General features: G+C 37.9%; 1 protein-coding gene across 50 annotated transcripts in view; it reads left to right on the top strand.

The window, feature by feature from the left end:
• R3HDM1 (R3H domain containing 1) overlaps positions 1-25,234 on the top strand; it is a 183,054-nt gene that overhangs the window by 44,162 nt on the left and 113,658 nt on the right. For 12 of the 50 annotated variants that reach the window (XM_085001367.1, XM_085001386.1, XM_085001369.1 and 9 more), the window contains exon 1: positions 9,559-9,734. The exons of the other annotated variants lie outside the window; for them this stretch is intronic. The gene's annotated coding sequence lies outside the window, so the exon portion shown is untranslated. Of the gene's footprint in view, positions 1-9,558; positions 9,735-25,234 lie in introns of those variants that run through there. 50 annotated transcript variants of the gene reach the window in all.

The raw sequence follows: 25,234 nt of genomic DNA, 5'->3' as shown, positions 1-25,234 counted from the left end.
GGTTCCCGTCTCTAGCACTTACCCATACTATTATAATAACGTTTGTATCTTTCTCTAGAGCATGTTGTATAAGGAATAAATTAGAAGGAAGGAAAACCATTTTAAAGGTTAGAGACCGTAAAAAAGCCTCTTGGGTAAATCCAAACAGAAAGTAATGGTTGCCTATATTAGGATATTGGCAGTGGGGATGGAATCCAAAGATACTTAGGAAGTAGGCTGTAAGATCCTTGAAGGCAGTTTGTCCTGTTCAGCTTTAGGTCCATAACAGAAAAACTCAAATCCTGCCTTATAATCATGACTCCAGTTCTGTTTCCTGCCCATAGAACATTTCGCTTCACCTTTAATGTCTTGATGCCTGATTTTTGTAATTATCTCGGGAGGTCTCTGAGGCTGGCACTTTGGATATCTCACTGGTTGTGGAATGTTGAGTCAGTTCATCTAACTTGGGCATATCTTAGTTCTTCATTCCCTCTCTGGTAGAATCTTCCCTTGACATGTTGGTTTGAGGAGGATAATTGGGCTTGTTTATTTCCTTACTTGCTTGTTTACTTATTTTTGCTGCATGATGGCCAAGCATAGATGAGAAGTTAGTGATTTTCTGCCCCTATACCAGTTTCCCCATGCTCAATGTCCTTATAGTTCTTTCATGCTATTCTTTCAGTTATCTAATTTTTAAAATGTTTGGATTATTCACGACTTAGCTTTCTCTTTTATGAGTCATTCATGACAAGCCAAATTTTGCTTTCTTAATTTCTTTGCCTCATTATTCTCAACTTAGATTTGAAAGAATTGTGTTGATTCTCAGCTTTGATGTTGAATTATCTCACTGAATTGAAATTTTCCACAAAATTAGAAGTATTAAGTGAAATAATAGCTGAGTGTTTTGTAAATACATCTCTGCTAGCTCTTGCTTTATTCTTTCCTTTTAAAATCTTTTTATTTTAAACTCTAAAAAAAGTCTTTTGTAATTAAGGCCTTCATTTGCATAAAGAGGGAGTAGTATACCAATTAAGAATAAAGTCTGTACAAAATAGACTTTAAAACCAAAGACATAAAGACAAAGAAGGACACTATTTAATGATTAAGGGATCCATCCAAGGAGAGGATATTACTATCATCAACATATATGCCCCAAATGCAGGCGCACCAGATACATACAACAAATACTAACAGACATTAAGGGAGAAATTGATGGGAATACAATCATAGTAGGAGACTTTAATACCCCCCTCACACCAATGGACAGATCCTCTAGACAGAAAACCAATAAAGCAACAGAGATCCTAAAGGAAACAATGGAAAAGTTAGACTTAATTGATATCTTCAGGACACTACATCCAAAAAAGTCAGAATACACATTCTTCTCAAGTGCACATGGAACATTCTCAAGAATCAATCACATATTGGGACACAAAGCTAACCTCAACAAATTTAGGAGCATAGAAATTATCTCAAGTATCTTCTCTGACCACAACACCATGAAATTAGAAATCAACCATGGGAAAAGAAATGAGAAAAAACCTACTACATGGAGACTAAACAGCATGCTACTAAAAAACCAATGGGTCAATGAGGAAATCAAGAAGGAAATTAAAAACTACCTTGAAACAAATGATAATGAAGACACAACCTCTCAAAATCTATGGGATGCTGCGAAAGCAGTGCTCAGAGGGAAATTTATAGCAATACAGGCCTTTCTCAAAAAAAGAAGAAAGATCCCAAATTAACGACTTAACCCTCCACCTAAATGAATTAGAAAAAGAAGAACAAAAAAGACCTAAAGTCATCAGAAGGAAGGAAATTATAAAGATCAAAGAAGAAATCAATAAAATAGAAATTCAAAAAACAACAGAGAAAATTAATAAAACCAAGAGCTGGTTCTTTGAAAAGGTAAACAAAATTGACGAACCCCTGGCCAGACTTACTAAAAAGAGGAGAGAAAGAACCCAAATAAAATTATAAATGAAAAAGGAGAAATCACAGCGGATACAGCAGAAATACAAAAAACCATAAGAGAATACGATGAACAACTATATGCCAACAAATTTGACAATCTGGAAAAAATGGAAAATTTTCTAGAATCGTACAGCCTGCCAAAACTGAATCAAGAAGAAACAGACCAACTGAACAGACCGATCACTAGAAATGAAATTGAAGAGGTCATAAAATCACTCCCTACAAATAAAAGTCCTGGCCAGATGGCTTCACAGGCGAATTCTATCAAACATATAAAGAGGAATTGGTGCCCATCCTCCTTAAACTCTTTAAAGGTTGAAGAAGAAGGAATACTCCCAAAGACATTCTATGATGCCACCATCACCCTCATTCCAAAACCAGACAGAGATACCACCAAAAAAGAAAACTATCGGCCAATATTGATGAATATAGATGCAATAATTCTCAACAAAATCTTAGCCAATCGAATCCAACAACATATCAAAAAAATTATACACCATGACCAGGTTGGGTTCATCCCAGGTTCACAAGGATGGTTCAACATACGCAAATCAATCAGCATCATACACCACATTAACAAAAAAAGAGTCAAAAATCATATGATCATCTCAATAGACGCAGAAAAAGCATTTGACAAAGTCCAACATCCATTCATGATCAAGACCCTCGCCAAAGTGGGTATAGAGGGAACATTCCTGAATATAATCAAAGCCATTTATGACAAACCCACAGCAAATATAATCCTCAATGGGGAAAAACTGAAAGCCTTCTCACTCAAATCTGGAACAAGACAGGGATGCCCACTCTCTCACCACTGCTCTTCAACAAAGTTTTGGAAGTCCTAGCCACAGCAATTAGACAAACAAAAGAAATCAAAGGCATCCATAGAGGAAGAGAAGAGATCAAACTGTCACTGTATGCAGATGACATGATACTATACCTAGAAAACCCTAAGGACTCAACCCGAAAACTACTCGAACTGATTAATAAATTCAGCAAAGTAGCGGGATATAAGATTAACATTCAGAAGTCAGTTGCATTTCTGTATACCAGCAATGAAATATTAGAAAAGGAATACAGAAATACGATACCTTTTAAAATTGTACCTCACAAAATCAAATACCTCGGAACACACCTGACCAAAGAGGTAAAGGACCTATATGCCGAGAACTATAAAACTTTAATCAAAGAAATCAAAGAAGATGTAAAGAAATGGAAAGACGTTCCATGTTCCTGGAGTGGAAAAATCAATATTGTAAAGATGGCCATACTACCCAAAGCAATCTACAGATTCAGTGCAATCCCTATCAAATTACCCATGACATTTTTCACAGGACTACAACAAACAATCCAAAAATTTATGTGGAACAACAAAAGACCCAGAATCACCAAAGCAATCCTGAGAAACAAAAACCAAGCAGGAGGCATAACTCTCCCAGACTTCAAGAAATACTACAAAGCCACAGTCATCAAAACAGTGTGGTACTGGTATCAAAACAGACAGACAGACCAAGGGAACAGAATAGAGAACCCGGAAATAAACCCTGACACCTATGGTCAATTAATCTTTGACAAGGGAGGCAAGAACATAAAATGGGAAAAGGAAAGTCTATTCAGCAAGCATTGCTGGGAAACCTGGACAGCTGCATGGAAAGCCATGAAATTAGAACACACCCTCACACCATGCACAAAAATAAACTCAAAATGATTGAAAGACTTAAATATAAGGCAGGACACCATCAACCTCCTAGAAGAAAACATAGGCAAAACACTCTCTGACATCAACATCATGAATATTTTCTCAGGTCAGTCTCCCAAAGCAATAGAAATAAGAGCAAAAATAAACCCATGCGACCTCATCAAACTGAAAAGCTTTTGCACAGCAAAGGAAACCCAAAAGAAAACAAAGAGACAACTTACAGAATGGGAGAAAATAGTTTCAAATGATGCAACCGACAAGGGCTTAATCTCTAGAGTATATAAACAACTTATACAACCCAACAGCAAAAAAGCCAATCAATCAATGGAAAAATGGGCAAAAGACCTGGATAGACATTTCTCCAAGGAAGATATACAGATGGCCAGCAAACACATGAAAAAATGCTCAACATCGCTGATCATAAGAGAAATGCAATTCAAAACAACCATGAGATACCACCTCACACCAGTCAGAATGGCCATCATTAATAAATCCACAAATAACAAGTGCTGGAGGGGCTGTGGAGAAAAGGGAACCCTCCTGCACTGTTGGCGGGAATGTAAACTGGTACAGACACTATGGAGAACAGTTTGGAGATACCTTAGAAATCTGTACATAGAACTTCCATATGACCCCACAGTCCCACTCTTGGGCATCTATCCAGACAAAACTCTACTTAAAAGAGACACATGCACCTGCATGTTCATTGCAGCACTATTCACAATAGCCAGGACATGGAAACAACCCAAATGTCCATTGACAGATGATTGGATTCGGAAGAGGTGGTATATATACACAATGGAATACTACTCAGCCATAAAAAAGAATGACATAGTACCATTTGCAGCAACAGGGATGGAACTAGAGAATCTCATCCTGAGTGAAATGAGCCAGAAAAAGACAAAGACAAATACCATATGATATCACTTATAACTGGAATCTGATATCCAGCACAAATGAACATCTCCTCAGAAAAGAAAATCATGGACTTGGAGAAGAGACTTTTGGCTGCCTGATGGGAGGGGGAGGGAGTGGGAGGGATCGGGAGCTTGGGCTTATCAGACACAACTTAGAATAGATTTACAAGGCGATCCTGCTGAATAGCATTGAGAACTATGTCTAGATACTCATGTTGCAACAGAACAAAGGGTGGGGGTAAAATGTAATGTGTACATGTAAGGATAACTTGATCCCCTTGCTGTACAGTGGGAAAATAAAAAAATAAATTAAAAAAAGGAATAAAGTCTGTAGAATTTAAATCCCAGCCTCACATCTTAGATCTGACAGTATACAAAAGAAATCACTTAATCCATTTATAACTCTGTCTTCTCAACTTTAAAATTGGGGGTGGGTGGGTAGGGCATCTCTTTTAAGGTTATTGTCATAAAAACGAATTAATATTTGCAGAGTACTACTTGTCATACTATATATGCCAAATTTTGTGATATTGATAGCAAATAAAAGTATACTAATATTAATGTTAGGTGATAAGTCCTGAAGTGTGCATATGTTACATATTTAATGTAACTGCACATGTATTAGTAGACAGGAAAAACTTGAGTCATGAAGTATTTTCACTTGGGAGAAAATCTCAGGTGCAATGCCTGTTAGAAATGCTGTATGAAGAGTTCCTTTTGTGGTGCGGTGGAAACCCATTTAGTACCTATGAGGATGCAGGTTAGATCCCTGGCCTCTCTCAGTGGGTCAAGGATCCAGTGTTGCTGTGAGCTGTGCTGTAGGTCGCAGATATGGTTTGGATCCTGCATGGCTGTGGAGTAGGCTGGCAGCTGTAGCCCCACTTTGACCCGTAGCTAGGGAACTTCCATGTGCCAGAGGTGCGGCGTAAAAAGCAAAAAAAAAAAAAAAAAAGAAAAGCTACATGAAAGTTCCCTGGTGGTCTAGCGCTTAAGGGTCCAACATTGTCACTGTTGGGTTCACTGCCTGGCCTGGGAATTTTCACATGCCAAGGGAATAGCCAAAAAAAGAAAATTACGAAAGGACACGCAGGAAAAGCAGTCTAGGAAGAAGTTCATGCTTCACAAGATGAAAGGAATCCATTCCATGAGGAACATAATCCTTTCATGTTTTATATTATCTACCTTTGCAATTAATCAAATACAGTAAAAGCACACAAGACAACAGATTAGGCCAGGTTAATGTTGGACCATTTCTAAGTGTGTGATAGAAATTTGCTATAGCATCTGATTATCTAGCTTATACTAAGACTGCTGTCCTGATGAATAAAAGATGCCAGAGAAAAGGAGGTCTTCTGGAAAAGATTGTACAGAAAAGTTTAAAGATGGTATAAATGAATGTCCAAATAGCCCTCTGGCTTTATCATTTCTAAACATTTTGCCGCATTTTCGTGTGTGTTCTCTCACTCATGTTTTTATCACACCTCCCAATTTTAACATTGATAAAATGTTTTATTATCTAATATACCAACCATATTTCACTACCCCAGTTACTAGTAAATATCCTTTATAGCTTTCTGAAAAATCCTGAATCCTCTTGAATGTAAGACTTTATATTTGTTTTCTTGTCTCCCTAGTCTTTTGTAATTTTGCTTATTTTTTTCTTTGATAGTATTGATATCTGAAGAGTTGAAGCTAGCTGTCTTGAATAGTGGTCTATAGTCTAAATTTATTTGTTTCCTCGCCATCAGATTCAGTTTAAATTTTTTTTTTTTTTTTTTTTTTTTTTTTTTTTTTTTTTTTTGGCTTTTTGCTATTTCTTTGGGGCTGCTCCCACGGCATATGGAGGTTCCCAGGCTAGCGGGTCGAATCGGAGCTGTAGCCACTAGCCTACACCAGAGCCACAGCAACACGGGATCCCAGCCGCGTCTGCAACCAACACCACAGCTCAGGGCAACGCCGGATCCTTAACCCACTGAGCAAGGGCAGGGACCGAACCCGCAACCTCATGGTTCCTAGTCGGATTCGTTAACCACTGCGCCACGATGGGAACTCCAGTTTAAATATTTTTAGAGGACTATTGCATAGGTGATTTTTTTGTCCCTTATTACATGATATCAGGTGGTCTTAAACTTGCTCACTTGGTTAATTAAGGTGAGTCTGCTGGTTGAAAACACACCTTTTTCTCTTTGAAATGAAAGTTAACAGTAATTTAGGACTAACTTGTTCGGTAATAATCTTTCATCCAGTAGATTTTTTGTCATCTATTCATGATACTTGACAGAATCAGTTATTACACTAGTGGTTGCAAAATACTGATTTTCTACTTCTAAGAAAATGTTAAATTTCTAAAAAATTAGTTCTTATAAGATGGCCCTTAGTTATAGTAATCATTTACTCTCTTTATTTAGAATGTCTTAATAGGTAAGAGAATTAGGTTCAAATGTTTTCACTTTTAAAGGTTGAACACTTAAAAAGTCATCTCCTAAAGTTATAAGACACCAAAAATTAAGGAAGTTTATTATTTGTCAGTAATTAGATTTAGAAAACTAATTTTCAATTATTAATGCCTTAGTTGCCCCCCTTCGTATTAATTCAGTCGGGAGATTTGTTTTTGCCTTCCAACTAGTTAAACACTGTAATACTGAAGTCAATGCACTTATGTTTTTGCAGAGGAAGTTGTTGAGCATTCTAAGAAGTGCAGTATGAAACATGAGGTACAAGTAGAAAATTAAATCTTAACTAACTCATATTGCTCTGTTGAGGATTTATTCTGACAGTTCCCTTTGTTACCTGACCTTGGTAGCATGTTTTAAGCACAGTTATAAGATATTATAAGAAACCTTTCTAAATCTATATCACTGCTGTTTGTATTGAACACTTACAGACAAAACTATTTACATAATTAATGACATAGTGTCAAAAGAGAATATTGAGGATTTTGTATCATATTAGAAATTATAGATTATTCCTGAATTGAGTTCATTATCGATGGAATTCACTATTAACAACTAAGTCCTTTCCTTTCAAAATTAGAGGGAGGCCTCTACTTGACAGTAATGAAACTATATTTAAAAAAAAAATTTTTTTTCCGTCTTTTTCCCATTTCTTGGGCCGCTCCCGCGGCATATGGAGTTTCCCAGGCTAGGGGTCTAATCGGAGCTGTGACTGCCAGCCACAGCAACATGGGATCTGAGCCACATCTGCAACCTACACCACAGCTCACGGCAACGCCGGATCCTTAACCCACTGAGCAAGGCCAGGGATCGAACCTGCAACCTCATGGTTCTTAGTCAGATTCGTTAACCACTGAGCCATGACGGGAACTCCTAAAATAGTCTTAATTATTATTTTTCACTAATTCAAAGTTACCTGAATTTATAAGGCCTAATGATTTCCAAAGCTCAAAGATAAATAGAATTATTTGAAATATTATCATCTATGCATACAAGTGGATTTATCCTGACCTTTTTGAGTAGTAGCAACACTCATTTTAATTTTTGCCACAATGAAAGTGATTCCCTTCATTATTCTGCATTTCAGTTTGTTTATCTGTTTCATAATGGAGCTTTTATTATACGTTTTAAGGAGAACTGCCTTGAATTTATATTTCTCATAAGTTAATGAAGATTTTATGTGAGAAAATATCATTTGTACCCTTCGATGGAAGCAGTAGCCATTTATGGAAAAGTCAAGGATATTTGGATATTTGTTTGGGGGCTTCTCAGGCTGGTACTTAATTTTTAACTCTTACAGGTAGATGGGTATCAAAATGTACAGGCTACAGTAAACTATTGTAAACTGGGGAGATAGGTGTTTTGGGAAATTTTAAGTAAATTAATGTGCAACCTCTTAGGCAAGAATCTTATCACCTTTGTTGTTACAATAGTCATGGAATTTTGTGGATATGTATATTATAAACAAACATAATGTATATAGGTCTGAAATAGAGCCTAATTTTTAAAGGGCAATAACTTATTTTTAAGTTACAGAGTTAGTATCTGATTTTGCTGTTTCCTAAGCTGGTATACAGAGCACTGCTGATATGTTAGTTATATAATAAACTGTAAGTGGCAGAGAAAAGTAATGTCTCTGGTTAGTGGTATACATTTTTTCTTAAAATAGTACAGGTAATGGATGAGTTCTGATAGGCTCCTTGCAGCATCCCTTTCTCTTGATGGATTTTTGATCCACAAAATGGGAAACAGGCATGTGCTTTACCCAGCTATTGCAGAAATCAATGGTTAGAATTTTGAAAACACACTTGTCTTGCTTATTCAGTGTTTTACTCAGTAGACACAATTAGGTTTTTATTATCTTCATTTTATTTTGTTTTTCTTCTCATAGTTATTGAATGTTGAGTTTCGGTTAATTTCTTTTAAGTCTGCTACTTGAGCTAAACAGACAACAGGCATCTGATACAAGGCAGAATTGTCTTCTCATTGCAGTTCTATTGCTGTCTCCATCTGTTGGTATGAAGAAGTAATGCTCTTGCCAGAATAAGCCAGCTCATTTTAATTTTAGCAAAAACAAATTAAGAAATAAGGAAATCTTTTCTTAATGCATTTTCTTTCTTTGTGACAGTTAAGTCAGTTTGGAAATGCAAAACTATCATGGGATGTCAGCTTTTGAAGGCAAATTTTTTTTTTAAGGCTTTTTCATTAGTGATATTTAAAGTGTCAGAGTTATTAAGAATCTTATATATTAACCATGCCTAGATTCCATACATTTTATTCTTTAGAAAATTAGAGAAAAACATAATTACTTAACTTTTTTCATCATCATGCATCAAAAATTTAATAGCAAGAAATCACAAAAATCCTGATAGTCTCTGCACATTCACAGCTTCATGGGCTTTTGCATCATTGCTTCTGAATTGGTAATGAAGAGCTCAATATAGCTTCCGATGCATTTCAGATATTCTGGGTGGTGACTGGCTAGAGTGTTACTGACATCACAACATACAGCTGTTGACTTTCTATTGTCTCTGAGTCCTCTGCAAGTGCTTTAGACTGTTCTACCGCACTCTCCCAATGCCTGACTAATCAGCCGGCTGTGTGTGTTGAGCTCCGTAGAGGAGCAATGCAGAGCATCAGTTTACAGATACCATGGAAAGTACATCTTCATACACTTTGTATGATGAAGCAGATAGCAATACGATGAAGGTATGTGACTCTTTAATTCATTTAACAATGCGTGAAAATAGTAATTAAATGTATGAAGAGTCATTCATGTTCACTTGGTACCCTAATTTTTGCTGGGGGCATGTGTGGTAAAATCCTTACTGTGTCCAAAATGAGAGCATGTTTTTAAATGTTTTTTGTTTGTTTTTGCAAAGATATGTTTTTAGGTTGATAGGATGAGGAGTAAGATTCATTAACTTCTCAACAGGAATACAAATTTCTTATCCTCTAACCCCCCAACTTTGTGATACTCTTTTTACCTTGTTGATAAAATGGTTTACTTGTGTGCTCTTTGGTATTCGTGTGTGGCAGAACAATCTGTCAGTTGGAAAATGACTTCTCTTTCAGGTTCATCTTAAAATAGACATGCTGTGTGGATTTTTCATCTTAAAATTTTCATTGTGGAACAAGTACAGTGTAGATGAGACTCCTTTTTGAAATTAAGAAACTAATAACTTTAACTGTCAAAACTGATGTTAATTTTTGTACTCCTTTTTTGGGAGAAGAGGTAGAATAGTTTTTAAATTACTTATAACAGCAAAACCTAGATTTGTCATTGCTCTGATTAGCATATTCAAATACCACATTGCAAAAGAGAGCAAATGATAACCAAACTATGTAATTTTTGAGAACTCTTTGACTTTTAATCATACTATATGAAAACTTTGACATTTACGTGATATTTTATGATTCTTCAAAACTGAAATCTCACCATAGAGGTGATACTGAATAACTAAAATATGTCTGTTGGTGTATAGTTGACTTGTTTGGAAGGTTTTCGAGAGTATTGCTTGCTTTTTACCTGGATTAGCTGAAATTTTAACAGTATGTGGAATTGTTGTGATATTTTTTCAACCCCCATTCCCAATATGAAATAATTATTTTGATCTTGAGAAATGAAACTCATCTCTTTTTGAGAGGAGGTAGAAGGAAATTCACTAAATGGGCTTTTGTCCATGCTGAATATCATTGTTCTCTTTTGTTTCTTTCTGATTCCCTACTGTGTAAGTAATTAGGATCATGAAAGTATTAATAGCTATTATTAAAATCAGGGTTTTTTAAGTCATATACATTATTTGATTCTAATGCCAGGAGAATTTCATTATAATATCTTTTGTAAGCATCATGGTTTAAATTTTATGTGAAACTATGAAAGAAAAATGAAAATAAACAGCACACACTCTCAGTTCTTACCTACAGCTGCGTTTATCCATCATTTGTCACATTCCACTTTTCTTGTTTTTATTTCTTCTATTCTTTAGGTTTCTCTTCATGTCTCTTTCTGCCTCTTGAGACCCCCTCCCCCACGGTGTGTGTGGGTGTGTGTGAGAGAGAGTGTGACTTTCTGAGTGTTTGTCTTTTTCTGTCTGTGTCTCCCTCCACTGGCCTGTTGGTCTTTCCCACTTTGTCTCAGTCTGTCCCCTTTCTGTCCCTTTCTACCTTGTGTCTCAGCGGCCCTCTCTGACTGAATCAATCTCTCTGTGCCTCTTTCTTTTTCTGCTGGTCTGACTCTCCCTCTCAGTGGGTATCTCCCTCTCCCTGCCTAGCTGTCTTCCCATCCCTCTCTGTGTCTGTCTCACCCTTTCCCTCTCTCTGTTTGTCTCTATTTCTCCCTCTCCCTCTTCCTTTCTGTTAGTCTTGTCCATCTTTCTCCCTTTGTCTCTGGTGTGCCCCTCAATGTGCCCCTTCCTCTGTGTGTCTTTCTGTCCCCCAACCTCTTCCTCTTCTTCTCTCACCCTTTTCTGTACCTACCTTTCTCCCTGCTTCTCTGTTGCTATTTGTGTCTCCAGTCCCACTGCTACTGTTCTGTTAGTCTTTCTGCCTCCCTTTCGCTCTCCTTCTTAGCATTTTGCCCTCTTTTCCACCCTACCCTCAGGTCTTTCTCTTTCTTATCCAAGCTTCACTCATTCACATGCACTCCCCAAGTTTTCATTGTCATACAGTTTTTCAGTTTTCATTGGACCCAGATATGCACTTAATTTTAAATGTCTTTTGGCTATTTAATTGCAGCTGCTGGTTGCTTGCTTGCTTATTTATTTATTTATTTATTTATTGGTTTTATTTTATTTTATTTTTTTATCTTTTTAGGGCTGCATCGAGGCATATGGAAATTCCCAGGCTAGGGGTCGAATCGGAGATGCAGCTGCCCGTGTCCACCACATCCACAGCAACACGGGATCCAAGCCACATCTGCAACCTATACCACAGCTCACGGCAATGATGGATCCTTTAATCCACTGAGCAAGGCCAGGGATAGAACCCACTTCTTCATGGGTACTAGTTGGTTTCATTACTGCTGAGCCACAGCAGAAACTTCCTGCATTTTAATTTATGTTAAACTCTGCATGTGCTTTAAAAAAAAAAAAAAAAAAAAAAAAAACTATTGGGTAATAATTAAATATTTTAAACAGATTTTACACTTGGCTCAATCTTCAGTTTTTATGTTTCAGGCCTTACAAGTGGATTGAAATTAGTATATTGACATTATCATTTAAAATATTTTACCTTCCTAAGATAAATATTTTAGACTGTTAAAGAGAATTCTTTTTCTCTTAAATGATCTTTTAGTTTTTCTGCTTTTTTAGAAAGTAGTTAAAATTTTTTCACTTTCCAAGATACTTAACGCAATATCTAATTGTGTTCCAAGTTATATGTAAACTTGTATTTTTTATATTTACATAGCTTTTTATAATGTATCATTCTGTATTTTCCAAGTTTGTTACAATGAGCATATGTTGGGGTTTTTTTTTTTAATTTTTAACTTTTTTTTTTGAAATATAGATTAACAGGAAATAGCAAAAATACTGGAGAAGTCTCATGTATGTTTTTTAAAGATTTTTAATATTTGAAAAAATTTTTCAAGATTTCGTGCCATATCTTTGTATTTAAAATGGTCTGAGAAATAGAAATTCACTTAGCATTTACTTGTTTACATAATCACAAACCTAGCAACTGTCATCATCTTGTTTTTGTGTTGTAAAACAGATTAAGACAGCAAATTGATGAAAGCATAGTATGTCTTAGTGGCACTGTGGTTTTCTGATAATATAGAGCTATCAGGCAAGACAGCTAAATTTACAGTTAACAAGTTATATATGCTTTAAGTAGTGAAGAAAGGTAGGATTAAAAATCTTTTCAGAGCTGAGTTAAACATCATTTTCATGTGTAACTCCCCCTCCTGTGAAATTATGTAGCACTTTTCTTTGTTCTGTTGGTGCCTCTGTGATTGTCATAGGTTTCTTCCCTACTATATAATCACACTCCTAATCATGTGGGGCATGGAATGGAAGTGAAAAAACCAAAAATAAATCATTGTAGATCTTCTTGTCACACCTCCAAAGCTGAGCAACTCCCATTATATTTCATGTATGTAACACTCATATAAAAATTGTTATATATAACATACATATACAAAATATGAAACAAGAGTTGCTAATGAGGATTTATGTATAAGCTTCTGGAGAACCAAAACCTCTTAATACCACATGCAGAAATGTCTATGAACATACACATGTATGAGTGCTGCATTTCCACAGAGGAGATCCTTGGGTTTAATAAGCTTCTAAAGCAGGATCTTTTTACAGTCTAAAAATAACTAAGAATTACTGCTTTATGGTATCTGTAAATCATTATTCAGTCTACTGTGTTGATTTGACATTTTTCCTCTTTTCCTTTATTTTCAAATACTTAGAAGGGTGCAAGATTTCCTTCTTCAGCAGCAGGCACTTGCACAAAAATCATGGTTTTTTTCTTTCAGGTATTTTGGACATAATGCAGTACTGATTACCAAATACATTGATGCCAGGCTATAATACGATATCACCAAAGAGAGATAGCAGAATGTTTTATTATCTCAGTAGTCTCAAAGTGCTAGCTAAAACTTCTTTTAATGGTTAGAAAATTAATGACAACAAAAATTGTAAATTGAGGAGTTCCCATTATGGCACAGCAAAATGAATCCAGCTAGTATCCATGAGAATGCAGGTTCAATCCTTGGCCTCACTCAGATGTGGCTTGGATCCCATGTTGCTGTGACTGTGGTGTAGGCCTGCAGCTGTAGCTCCAGTTCAGGCCCTAGCCTGGGGAACTTGCATATGCCATTAGTTCAGCCCTAAAAAGCAAAAAAAAAAAAAAAAAAATTGTAGATTGAATTCCCCATCAAACTCCGCTGTAAATTGTAAAGAAAGCAAAAGTTAACTATTAATAACTATTAAAACAATTTGATATTGTGCACAGAGCTTAAGGAGTAATGAAAGAAAACCATTTAAAAATCAAATCTGGGAGTTCCTATCATGGCTCAGCCAAAACAAACCTGACTAGTATTCATGAGGACACAGGCTCGATCCCTGGCCTCACTCAGTGGATTAAGGATCCAGCATTTCCATGAGCTGTGGTGTAGGTTGCAGATGCGGCTTGGATCTGGCATTGCTATGACTGTGGTGTAGCCCAGAGGCTTCAGCTCTGATTCAATCCCTAGCCTGGGAACCTCCATGTGCTGTGGATGGGCCCTTAAAAAAAAAAAAAAATCAAATCTGAAATGTATTAGGCTGGCTATAATCATTTTGTGCCCTGCCATAGGAAGCTAAACCAATTAAATTGGACAGAACCTTAGATACTTTAAAGGGAAGTTATATCTCCTCATTCTACAAGTATCGTGTATAGTGTGAATTTCTGGAGACCATGAGGATCTCAGCGGTGTTCACTCACACCTAGCAGCAGCATCTCACACTATAAAAGTGTTTGTTTGCATTTTGTTATACACATCCTTTTATAGAGTATGAAGACAGATGATGGCTACTGAAAGACAACACCTGTTCTCCCTCAATCTGTTCTTAAACTTTTTTTTACTGACCATGAAATATTCTTTGACTGAAAAGAAGACATTTTTGAGCCTGTTTCCCCTGAACATTATCCCTAGGTGCTTTCTTGAAAGCGGGTTGTGATCCTTTGTTAGTAAGAATATAGTTAGCAGTTCGAGAAGTGAAGAGTGGCACATTAGTATGTCTGCCAGTTGTAACCTAAATTAAAGTCGTGTAAAGGAAACATTTTTGTCGCAAGAAGGAAATGGGTCATGTTAGATCTACTGATTCAAATGCTAGGGAAAATGACGTTTCACATGTTGATGAAATACATTAAGCCATCAAAGAACCTTTGGGTGGATTAGATAAATGTGCCAGGAGCCCAGCGTTAGTTTTGCTAAGCCTCTTTGATGACAGAGTTTAATACTTTTAAGGCCCTCAAAGAATTTCCACTGTGATTCTGTGATAAGAATGAGGTGCTAGTCATGGATTAAAAGTACATAGAGCTAAATTCACTTAGTTATATTACTAGTACACAGCGGGGGGGGGGAAATCAAGTAAAATAGAATTCTGAAAGAGTAAAGGGAACACAACATGAGAGTCTGGCTAAAGTACCATAAAGATTGAAGGTTTGTTAGAGAATGGTCTTGTGCTTGCCACAGTCATCGTGAAAAGCATACACCTTCTCATTGATGGCATTAGCAATGACTGATAAACTGGGATTATGCTCATGATGTTGTTCTCTTTCATTCATGAACTGTGAACTACAGATATCATGCTGTGAACTAGCACAAAATACATTAGTGAGGATATAATGAAAGACTAGACTCTGCAAAAGTGTAATGACTTGTGATGTAAGAAACCCAGAGTGAGGCCAAGCTTCACAGGTTAAGGGCAGAGCCCTCCATAAGTCTGCCCTCACTTCAGACATCAAGCCACCCTCACTTCTGACCAACTGGCTACAAATTTGAAGATTCCCCTTTTCCTCTAAGGTTTGATAATTTGCTGTAATGACCTAAAGAATTCAGTAAAGTGCTATACTTATTCACAATTACAATTTTATTGTAAAGGATACAAATGGAGACTAGCATAAAAGGAGATACATGTAGGGCAGATCTGAGAGGGTCCCAAATGCAAAGCCTCCCTTGTTCCCCCTCCGTGAGGTTAGCGTGTGTTACCCTCCTGGTACAGAGATATGTGAAAATGTGCAAAATATTGCTGTTTGGGGAAGCTCACCTGAGTTTCAGGATTCAGAGTCCTTCTTAGTGTATATTGGTATGATTGATTGAATTGTTGGCCATGCAGTTGACTCAGTCTCTTTCAGCCCACCCCACCAGAGGTCATGCAGATACCACATTGCCTCAGAGGCCCAACTTTCTAATCACATGGCTCATTTTCAGGTGTGTCCAATCTGCATCCTGAGGCATCTCATTAGCATAAATTACATTGTGGCCCCAGCATAAGTCACCTTGTTAGCATGAACTATCAGGACCCACCATCAATACACCCATCACTTCAGAAATCCTTAGACTTTAGATGCTACCTTCTAGGAACCAAGGACAAAGGCCAGCCAAATTCTTTATTGCACAGGAAATAATTTACTTTTCTGGTTCTCATTATTATAAGAGATAACTGAAGTCAGGGCTGAATAAACAGATATTTCTCTAAATAGTTCCTTTTACCTAAAAAGCATGTCTAAGTAGATAATACATTATTTAAAGGATGAATTATAACTAATTCAAACTCAGTATGGAACAAAAATCTGTATTCTCCCTTCACACATGCCCATTATCTTAATATCTCCTTTCACATTCTCATTATCTATGCTCTCTTTCCAGGAATCTAAACCTTTGAGTGTTGTTTATTTCCCAGAGCATGATGAGATGGTAAGACCAGTCTTTTCTTCTTCCATGTAGTCTTAATTATGTACCAAGAGATCTTATTACAACCTAATTTATTTCAGTCTTGCATTTGACACACACAGAGGAAGCTCCCAGTATAGTCCTGAACTATTATAGGTTTATAATTAAGGCAAAATACATTTTATCCTCACTAGCTGTATTAGTAGGTAATTTATAAAGTCCTCATATGTGGAGTTACATTCTTGGCCTTGACTTTATTAAATTGTCTCTTGCTTTCATCTGCCATTATCTAAATACCTTCAAAATCTCTCCAAGTTATCCTAGGATTCTCCAAGATTTCTTTCTTGAGCTCCTGAACAGCCCTTTATGCTCTTCCAATTTTCTCTTTCTCTGGCCCACTCCGCTTGTGCTAGTGCTTGCCATAAACTTACTCATGTCCCTGCCAAAGGTTCTGTCTCCTTTGCATAGTCTTCAGGCAGGGCACCACTGATGTATTCTGGCCTGGCCTGATCACCTGCTCACTGTGAGATATTTGTCTCCCACTTCTCCCCTGCTTTGGTTCTCTAATGGAAACACTTCCTTTAGCTTCTGCTTCAGCTCAAACTAGGAACCCTGCTGCATAAAAAATAAAGACTTCTTTTAGTACTCTGGCATTCCTAACATCCAACTTTTTACATGTTGATTTTGCATTATTAGGCTTCTTAAGCACTGTATCATACAGTGATGTAATGTCAGATCTGGAAGTGGCTGTGAAAGGACATTAGCCTGTCCTAAGCCCAGTAATACCCGAGCTGTCTCATTTCAGTTACTCCTGTTGCACTGACTTCAGTTAAAGGATCACAGAAACCTCCAGTCTTGTTATCTACAGACTTCACGCCTAAACAGTCCTGGATGTTGGGGTCGGTGGTGTTGATCCTTCCCCTGGGCACTCCAGTATTTATCCTCACTCATCGTTCTTCCAAAACTCCACAGCCACCCTAATTTCCTCACTTTTAGCAAATAATATTTTAGGTAAAATAGAAAAAGTATTTATTAGAAATTGAATTACTGTTTCCTGCCACATTCCCTTCAGTTTCTGAGCACAGTGAATACTCGTAAGGCTTATTCCTTCATTTGTGTTTGACTCCCAATTCTTCATTTCTTTCCACTTCAGATTTTCCTTCTCATTCTCATCCTTTTTTTTCCCTTTTAAGCCTCCAGCTTCTTTCTTCCTTTCTCTGCTGACTTCTTCTCATTTGCCTACACACACTTTCTATCCCTACAGCTCCCCCTAACTTTGCATCTCCTGCTAATAACCTTGTTATCAAATCCGGTAGACTCTCCTGTTCTTGCACCTTCCACCTTCATCTCCTAAGGGTTTGGTATTCCTTAGGAATTCTATGCTAAGCCCACTTCTTTTCTTACTCAGTGGTTCTTTGACAACTTCATCTAGGTTGATAAATCAAAGCTTCCATCTGTACCATGAAATAGCATCAGCCCTGCCTTTTCTCCTTAGCTCCTCATTGTCCAACTCCCTGTGAAATTTCTCCACTAGAGACTTGTGGCTGCCTGATGGGAGGGGGAGGGAGTGGGAGGGATCGGGAGCTTGGGCTTATCAGACACAACTTAGAATAGATTTACAAGGAGATGCTGCTGAATAGCATTGAGAACTTTGTCTAGATACTCATGTTGCAACAGAAGAAAGGGTGGGGGAAAAAATGTAATTGTAATGTATACATGTAAGGATAACCTGACCCCCTTGCTGTACAGTGGGAAAATTTAAAAAATTATAAAAAAAAAAAAAATTTCTCCACTGAGAGTCCTAAAGGCACCTTCAACTTAGTGTGTACAAAACGGAAATTATTGTTTTGCACCAAATCTCTATTTTCTCTTCATATATTTCCTCTTCTAGTGGGTAGCAAGCACCATGTACACCGTCATTGTGTCCTGTCATAACTGTTCCTACTGCCACAACCCCAGCCTTTTCCCTGACCACCCCTGTATCTAATTGGCTTCCCTCAGTTAATTACTTTCTGATGTATTAACCTGTTCATTTCTAGAGACAGGGTATGTAAGTAGTGGCTAACAGCAAGGGCTCTGGAGCCAGACTAACTGAATTGAAATCCTCCACTGCCACTGAGTCATGACACCTTGGACACGTCGCTTAATTTTTCTCCATCTCAGTTTCCTCATTTGTAAAATGGGCATGGTAAGAGCACCTTACTTCTGAAGGGTCGTTATGAGAACTAAATAAACTAATACAGTTAAAAGCATTGGCAGTAGTACTTTGTGAATAATAAGTAGCTGTTTCAAGAGTTTACTCTTAATATTTTTGGTTTTAAAGGACATATCACAATAATGGTGTTGTTTTGTCTGTGCAGTAGAATCCAAACACCTTGAGTACTGGGTATCCTGTCTGCCTGGTTCGTTGCTGTATCCTTAGCACTTAGAGCACCTAACCAAATGATTTGAATGAATGAATGAAATCTCCTTTTTCATTTTAGCCTTCACCTTTTAATTCTTTGTCTGAACTCTGGTCAGTTTTCATCACAGTTCTCCTAACAGTTTACCTGCTAGAACAGAGTCCATCTATATTGTAGCTAAAATAATTCTCTCTGGCTTCTCTTAAAATATGCTCCTCTATTATTCAGGCTTTCTGTTCCCTCATGAAGTCAAGACTAAACTTCTCATCGTAATTTCAAATACATCCACCCTTTGATGTTATTCTCCTGTTGTTTGTTTCTAGAGTATTTTTAATGAAAAATGTCAAGACCAAAAAAGCATTTTAACAAACATTCAGTACTTACTACTCAGAATTAGCAAGTGTTAACCTTTTGTTGAATTTGCTATAGATTTTTTTTAAGAAGTAAAATAATAAAGACTTAATTAAAGTCCCTTTTCTATCTTACCAGAAACCCTTTCCTTCTCCAGAGAGAATTACTAACATGAAATAGATATGTCCCCTTCCCAACCATGATTGTGGTTTTAAAATTTTTTACCTAACTTGCATTGTGTTGTAGAAATCATTCTGCTTTTTCACTTTGGTGGGCTTGTATTGATACCTCTAGTTCATTCATTTCAATTGTTTTATCATATTGTGCAGTATGAGTATACCATAGTTGTTAAGCTTTTCATTTTAATAAATTTCCCTATCAATAGATGTTTAATCTTTCCTATTCTTTTCCTTTTTTTTTTTTTTTTTTTCTTTTCTTTTTTGTCTTTTTAGGGCTGCATCTGCAGCATATGGAAGTTCCTAGGCTAGGGATCAAATAGGAGCTGCATCTGCTGGCCACAAACACAGCCACACAGGATCAGAGCCACGTCTGCAACCTATGCCACAGTTCTAGGCAACACCAGATCCTTAACCCACTGGGTAGGGCCAGGAATCAAACCCACGTCCTCATGGATACTGGTCAGATTTGTTACCACTGAGCCACAATGGGAACTCCCCATTCTTTTCTTCTAAATAAAACGATTCAGTGAATATTTTTGTATCTGCTCGTGTACATGTTTGAGTCTTTTCAGTGTGTAGGTCCAGAAGTGGATATGTTATGCCATAGGAGAGGTGGAATTGAAGCTTCACCCATCACAGAATCGTTTACTAATATGAACTTGAAGCATTTGAGAATTCCTATTCCCCATGCCCTCTAGCTATCATCAGATTTTTTTGTCTTCAGCCTCAGTTCATTACACTCTATTTCCATTAAATGGGCTTCTTTTTCTTTCTCCATTTTTCTACTTAGAATGCAGCAACAAATTCATGTAACACCCCTTACCTTTCCATGTAACTTTTTCTGTAAAATAATTTGTGCCATAGTCTGGTAGGACTCCACTAATAAATTATTCCCTCCCATTCTTTAACATACCAAAAGCCTTTTCTACTCCCTTTAAATATCTTCTTAAAATTATTTTATGTATTTGTTGATCACTATCACTATGGACATCCTCATTTGGGTTTAACAGACTAAGGTCAAGTTTGCTCACTTTTTTATTTTTGATTTTTAGGGCCACACCCACAGCATATGGAGGTTCCCAGGCTAGGGGTCTAATTGGAGCTGCAGCTGCTGGTCTACTCCACAGCCGCAGCAATACCAGATCCTTTACCCACTGAGCAAGGCTAGGGATGGAAACCTCAACCTCATGGTTCCTAGTCAGATTCGTTTCCACTGGGCCACAATGGGAGTTCCTCAGGTTTGCTCACTTTTAAATAGTATAGCTAATACTAATTGCAGCGGTACTGCTTTCTGAAGTTACTCAGTAAATTCTTGTTGGATGACAGTAAGTGTTTTTAAATCACAGACATTTAGCATTTTGAAATGTTGGTTCAAGTGATTGACTTTCAGAATGTGAATTGCCACTATTTCTAAATAAGGCATAAACAGGATTCTTTTTTGGAGTTCCCATCACGGCGCAGTGGTTAACGAATCTGACTAGGAACCATGAGGTTGTGGGTTTGATCCCTGCCCTTGCTCAGTGGGTTAACGATCCGGCGTTGCCATGAGCTGTGGTGTAGATCGCAGACGCGGCTCGAATCCTGTGTTGCTGTGGCTCTGGTGTAGGCCTGTGGCTACAGCTCCAATTTGACCCCTAGCCTGAGAACCTCCATATGCCGCGGGAGTGGCCCAAGAAATGGCAAAAAGACAAAAACAAAAACAAAACAGAATTCTTTTTTTTGCCAGTTGATGCCCCCTTTGAAGTGGCTTTTTGTTTTGTTTTTGATTTTTTTATTATGGTTGATTTACAGTGTTCTGTCGTTTTCTGCTGTACAGCAAAGTGACCCAGTTGTGTGTGTGTGTGTGTGTGTGTGTGTATGTATATATATATACACACATGTATTATTTTTCTTGTATTAACTTCCATCATGTTCCATTACAAGTGATTAGATTTAGTTCCCTGTGCTATACAGCAGGAACTCATTGCTTATCCACTCTAAATGCAGTAGATTGTATCTACTAACCCCAAACTCCCAGTCCATCCCATTGCGCCCACCTCTACTGCCCAGGGAAACTGATCTAAGAAAACACTTGTACAGCTGATGTCAGAGAATGCTTTGCCTTTGTTCTCTTCTAGTTTGATGGTGTCTTCCCTTATGTTTAAGTCTTTAAGCCATTTTGAGTTTATTTATATGCATGGTACGAGGGTATATTCCAGTTTCACAGATTTACATACAGCTGTCCAGTTTTCCCAGGACCACTTGCTGAAGTCAAGACTGTCTTTTCCCCATTTTATATTCTTACCTCCTTTGTCAAAGATTAATTGACCATAGGTGTCTGGGTTTATTTCTGGGTTCTCTATTCTGTTCCATTGATCTGTATGTCTCTCTTTTTTTTTTTTTTTTTTTTTTTATCTTTTTGTCTTTTGTTGTTGTTGTTGTTGTTGTTGCTATTTCTTGGGCCGCTCCCTCGGCATATGGAGGTTCCCAGGCTAGGGGTTGAATCGGAGCTGTAGCCACCGGCCTACGCCAGAGCCACAGCAACGCGGGATCCGAGCCGCGTCTGCAACCTACACCACAGCTCACGGCAACGCCGGATTGTTAACCCACTGAGCAAGGGCAGGGACCGAACCCGCAACCTCATGGTTCCTAGTCGGATTCGTTAACCACTGCGCCACGACGGGAACTCCTGTATGTCTCTTTTTGTACCAGTACCATGCTGTCTTGATTACTGTAGCTTTGCAGTATTGTCTGAAGTATGGGAGAGTTAGGCCTCCTGCTTGGTTTTTGTTCCTCAGCATTGGTTTGGCAATTCTGGGTCTTTTATGGTCCCCTGTAAATTTTTGAATTGTTTGTTGTAGTCCTGTGAAAAATGTCGTGGGTAATTTGATAGGGATTGCTTTGAATCTGTAGATTGCTTTGGGTAGTATGGCCATTTTAATGAATATTAATTCTTCCAAACCAGGAGCATGGAATATCCTTCCATTTCTTTGAATCCACTTTAATTTCCTTGATTAATGTTTTATAGTTCTCAGCATATGTCTTTCACCCCCTTGGTCAGGTTATCCCTAGGTATTTAATTTTTTAATTAGTTTAATTGATTAATATTTATTTATTTATTTATTTATTTATCTTTTTAAGGCCTCACCTGCAGCATATGGAGCTTCCCAGGCTAGGGGTCTATTCGGAGCTATTGCTGCCAGCCAACCAGAGCCACAGCAACACCAGATCCAAGCCAAGTCTGTGACCTACACCACAGCTCACAGCAACGCTGGATCCTTAACCCACTGAGCAAGGCCAGGGATTGGATCGAACCCGCAACCTCATGGTTCCTAGTCCAATTCATTTTTGCTGTGCCACGACAGGAACTCCATTAATTTTTAATGTTATTTACTTATTTTGCCTTTCTTGCTAGAGGCCTTTGACCAATTGGTTCTCTCAGTTTCTAACCTTAGGAGAAGCTGTGTGTTGGTCTTTTTTTTTTTTTTTTTGGTCTTTTTAGGGCCACACCCACAGCATATGGAAGTTCCCATGCTAGGTGTCCGGTTGGAGCAGTAGCCACTGGCCTGTGCCAGAGCCACAGCACCACAGCATCCAAGCCACGTCTGCTACCTATACCACTGCTCATAGCAATGCTGGATCCTTAACTCAGTGAGCGAGGCCAGGGGTCAAACCCGTGTCCTCATGGATGTAGTTGGTTCGTTAACCACTGAGCCACAACAGGAACTCCCAAGAAACTGTGTATTGGTCTTTTCCATTTGGTTTATTTTATAAATGTGCCTGCCTGATTACATTTTTTCTTTAAGGGAAGTAATACAGCATTGTGCCCATCTAGTGAAATGACATTGAATAACCAGGTAGTCATAAGGGAAGAACAATGCAGTGTGCTTTGCCAAATTCTTTTTAGATAACTTCAATAATATGACTCTAAAATTTCCCCCCCTCAATATTATGTGAAGAGAACCTTACTTTTACCTCTAGGGCCAGATTTCTTTCCCACAAAGAAATTAACTTAAATTTTTTTCAGTGTTTTGTATATCAATAATTTGTGTGAAACTAGAAATTTTTTTATTGAAATATAGTTGATTTACAGTGTTTTGCTAATTTCTGCTGTAGAACAAACTGATTCAGTTATACATACATATATATACACACACACACACATATGTTCATTCTTTTTCAATACTTTTCCATTATGCTTTATCACAGGATTTTTTTTTCTTTTTATGGCTTCACCTGTGGCACATGGAAGTGGCGTTTGACAAGGGTCAAATGAGAGTTGCAGCTGTGGCCTATACTGCAGCTTGCAGCAATGCTGGGTCCTTACCCGACTCAGCAAGGCCAGGGATCCAACATGCATCCTCACAGAAACAGTAGGTCCTCAACCTGCTGTACTATAATGGAAACTCCTTATCACAAGATTTTGAAAATAGTTCCCTGTGCTATACAGTGGGACCTTGTTGTTTATCCATTTTGTGTATAATAGTTTGCATAGTCTTAATGCTGCCTCTTTATTACTGTCAATTCTATCTGAAATTTCCACTAGAGAAACTACTCATTCATAGACTGCATATATAATATGCCTTTCCAAATGTTGATCCTAATTCTGCCCTGCTTTGTTACTGAGGAAAGTACTTTACTATTCATATTTGTCATTTGTAAACTCCCAGGCTTTACGTTGTTCATTGGCCACAAACTGAATCCTTATTGCCAGCCAGGTTTATATGGTTTAATATTTATGATCACAAGAGATAGGGAGATTAAGAGAAAGTGGATGGTTACCTGGCAGTTCTGATAATTCAATGCCGAGTAGTTATGTTGTGAGCCACATGGGAAGTCCAAGTTCTGATAATTCAATAGCAGTTAGCCCTACTGACCATGAATAAGAAGTTAATAGTGGAGTTCCCATTGTGGCGCAGTGGTTAACGAATCCGACTAGGAACCATGAGGTTGCGGGTTCGGTCCCTGCCCTTGCTCAGTGGGTTAACAATCCGGCGTTGCCGTGAGCTGTGGTGTAGGTTGCAGACGCGGCTCGGATCCCGCGTTGCTGTGGCTCTGGCGTAGGCCGGTGGCTACAGCTCCGATTCGACCCCTAGCCTGGGAACCTCCATATGCCGTGGGAGCGGCCCAAGAAATAGCAACAACAGCAACAACAACAAAATGACAAAAAAAAAAAAAAAGAAGTTAATAGTGCTACCTTCCTGTGTACAAAGAATAATACACTGCTTCTGTCTTTGTGAAAAAGATGTTTACTTTCTTTCTTGAACACTGTTAAGGAGTTAACACACATCCTAAGTATTTTTGAAATAAAGGTGTTCTATGAGCCCAAATTACCCCTCTTCTTTGTACATGTGAATGATGATACAGCATTTTGGGTAAGAGCTCAGAGTGGAGCACGTCTGCCCCGGTTCACATTCTGTTTCACATCTCATGCTTACCAGATCTGTGGCCTTGGGCAAACCAGTTTCTCTGGCCTTAGTTTCTTCATCTCAAGGATATTAATATAACCTACTTCCTAGAATTGTTGTGACCTTTAAATATTTAATTATGAAAGATAGTAAAATAATACCTGCAATAAATAAGCTATTCATTAGTAGTATTTAGTGGTCATTATTTGTCTTGTTTTTGCACGTGAGAGTTCCCAGGCTGGGGGTTGAATTGGAGCTACAGCTACCAGCCCACACCACAGCCACAGCAACGCTGGATCCAAGCCCCATCTGTGACCTACACCACAGCTCACAGCAATGCCATATCCTTAACCCACTGAGCAAGGCCAGGGATAGAACCCAGGTCCTCATGGATACTAGTTGGGTTCATAACACGCTGAGCCACAACGGAAACTCCTCCCTTTGATTTTTAAGAGCTTCTTTACTTTAGAGATTTTAGCCCTTTTGTGTTAGAAATATTTTT

Source organism: Sus scrofa, chromosome 15 (genome assembly GCF_054392235.1).
Source record: "Sus scrofa isolate SSC_HxYL_T2T_F1_AM1 chromosome 15, Sscrofa_HxYL_maternal_Yorkshire_Landrace_v2.0, whole genome shotgun sequence".
In the NCBI taxonomy this organism is placed as follows: Eukaryota; Metazoa; Chordata; class Mammalia; order Artiodactyla; family Suidae; genus Sus; species Sus scrofa.
Note: the sequence above shows the minus strand (reverse complement) of the source record. Positions and strands in the feature narration are given on the sequence as shown.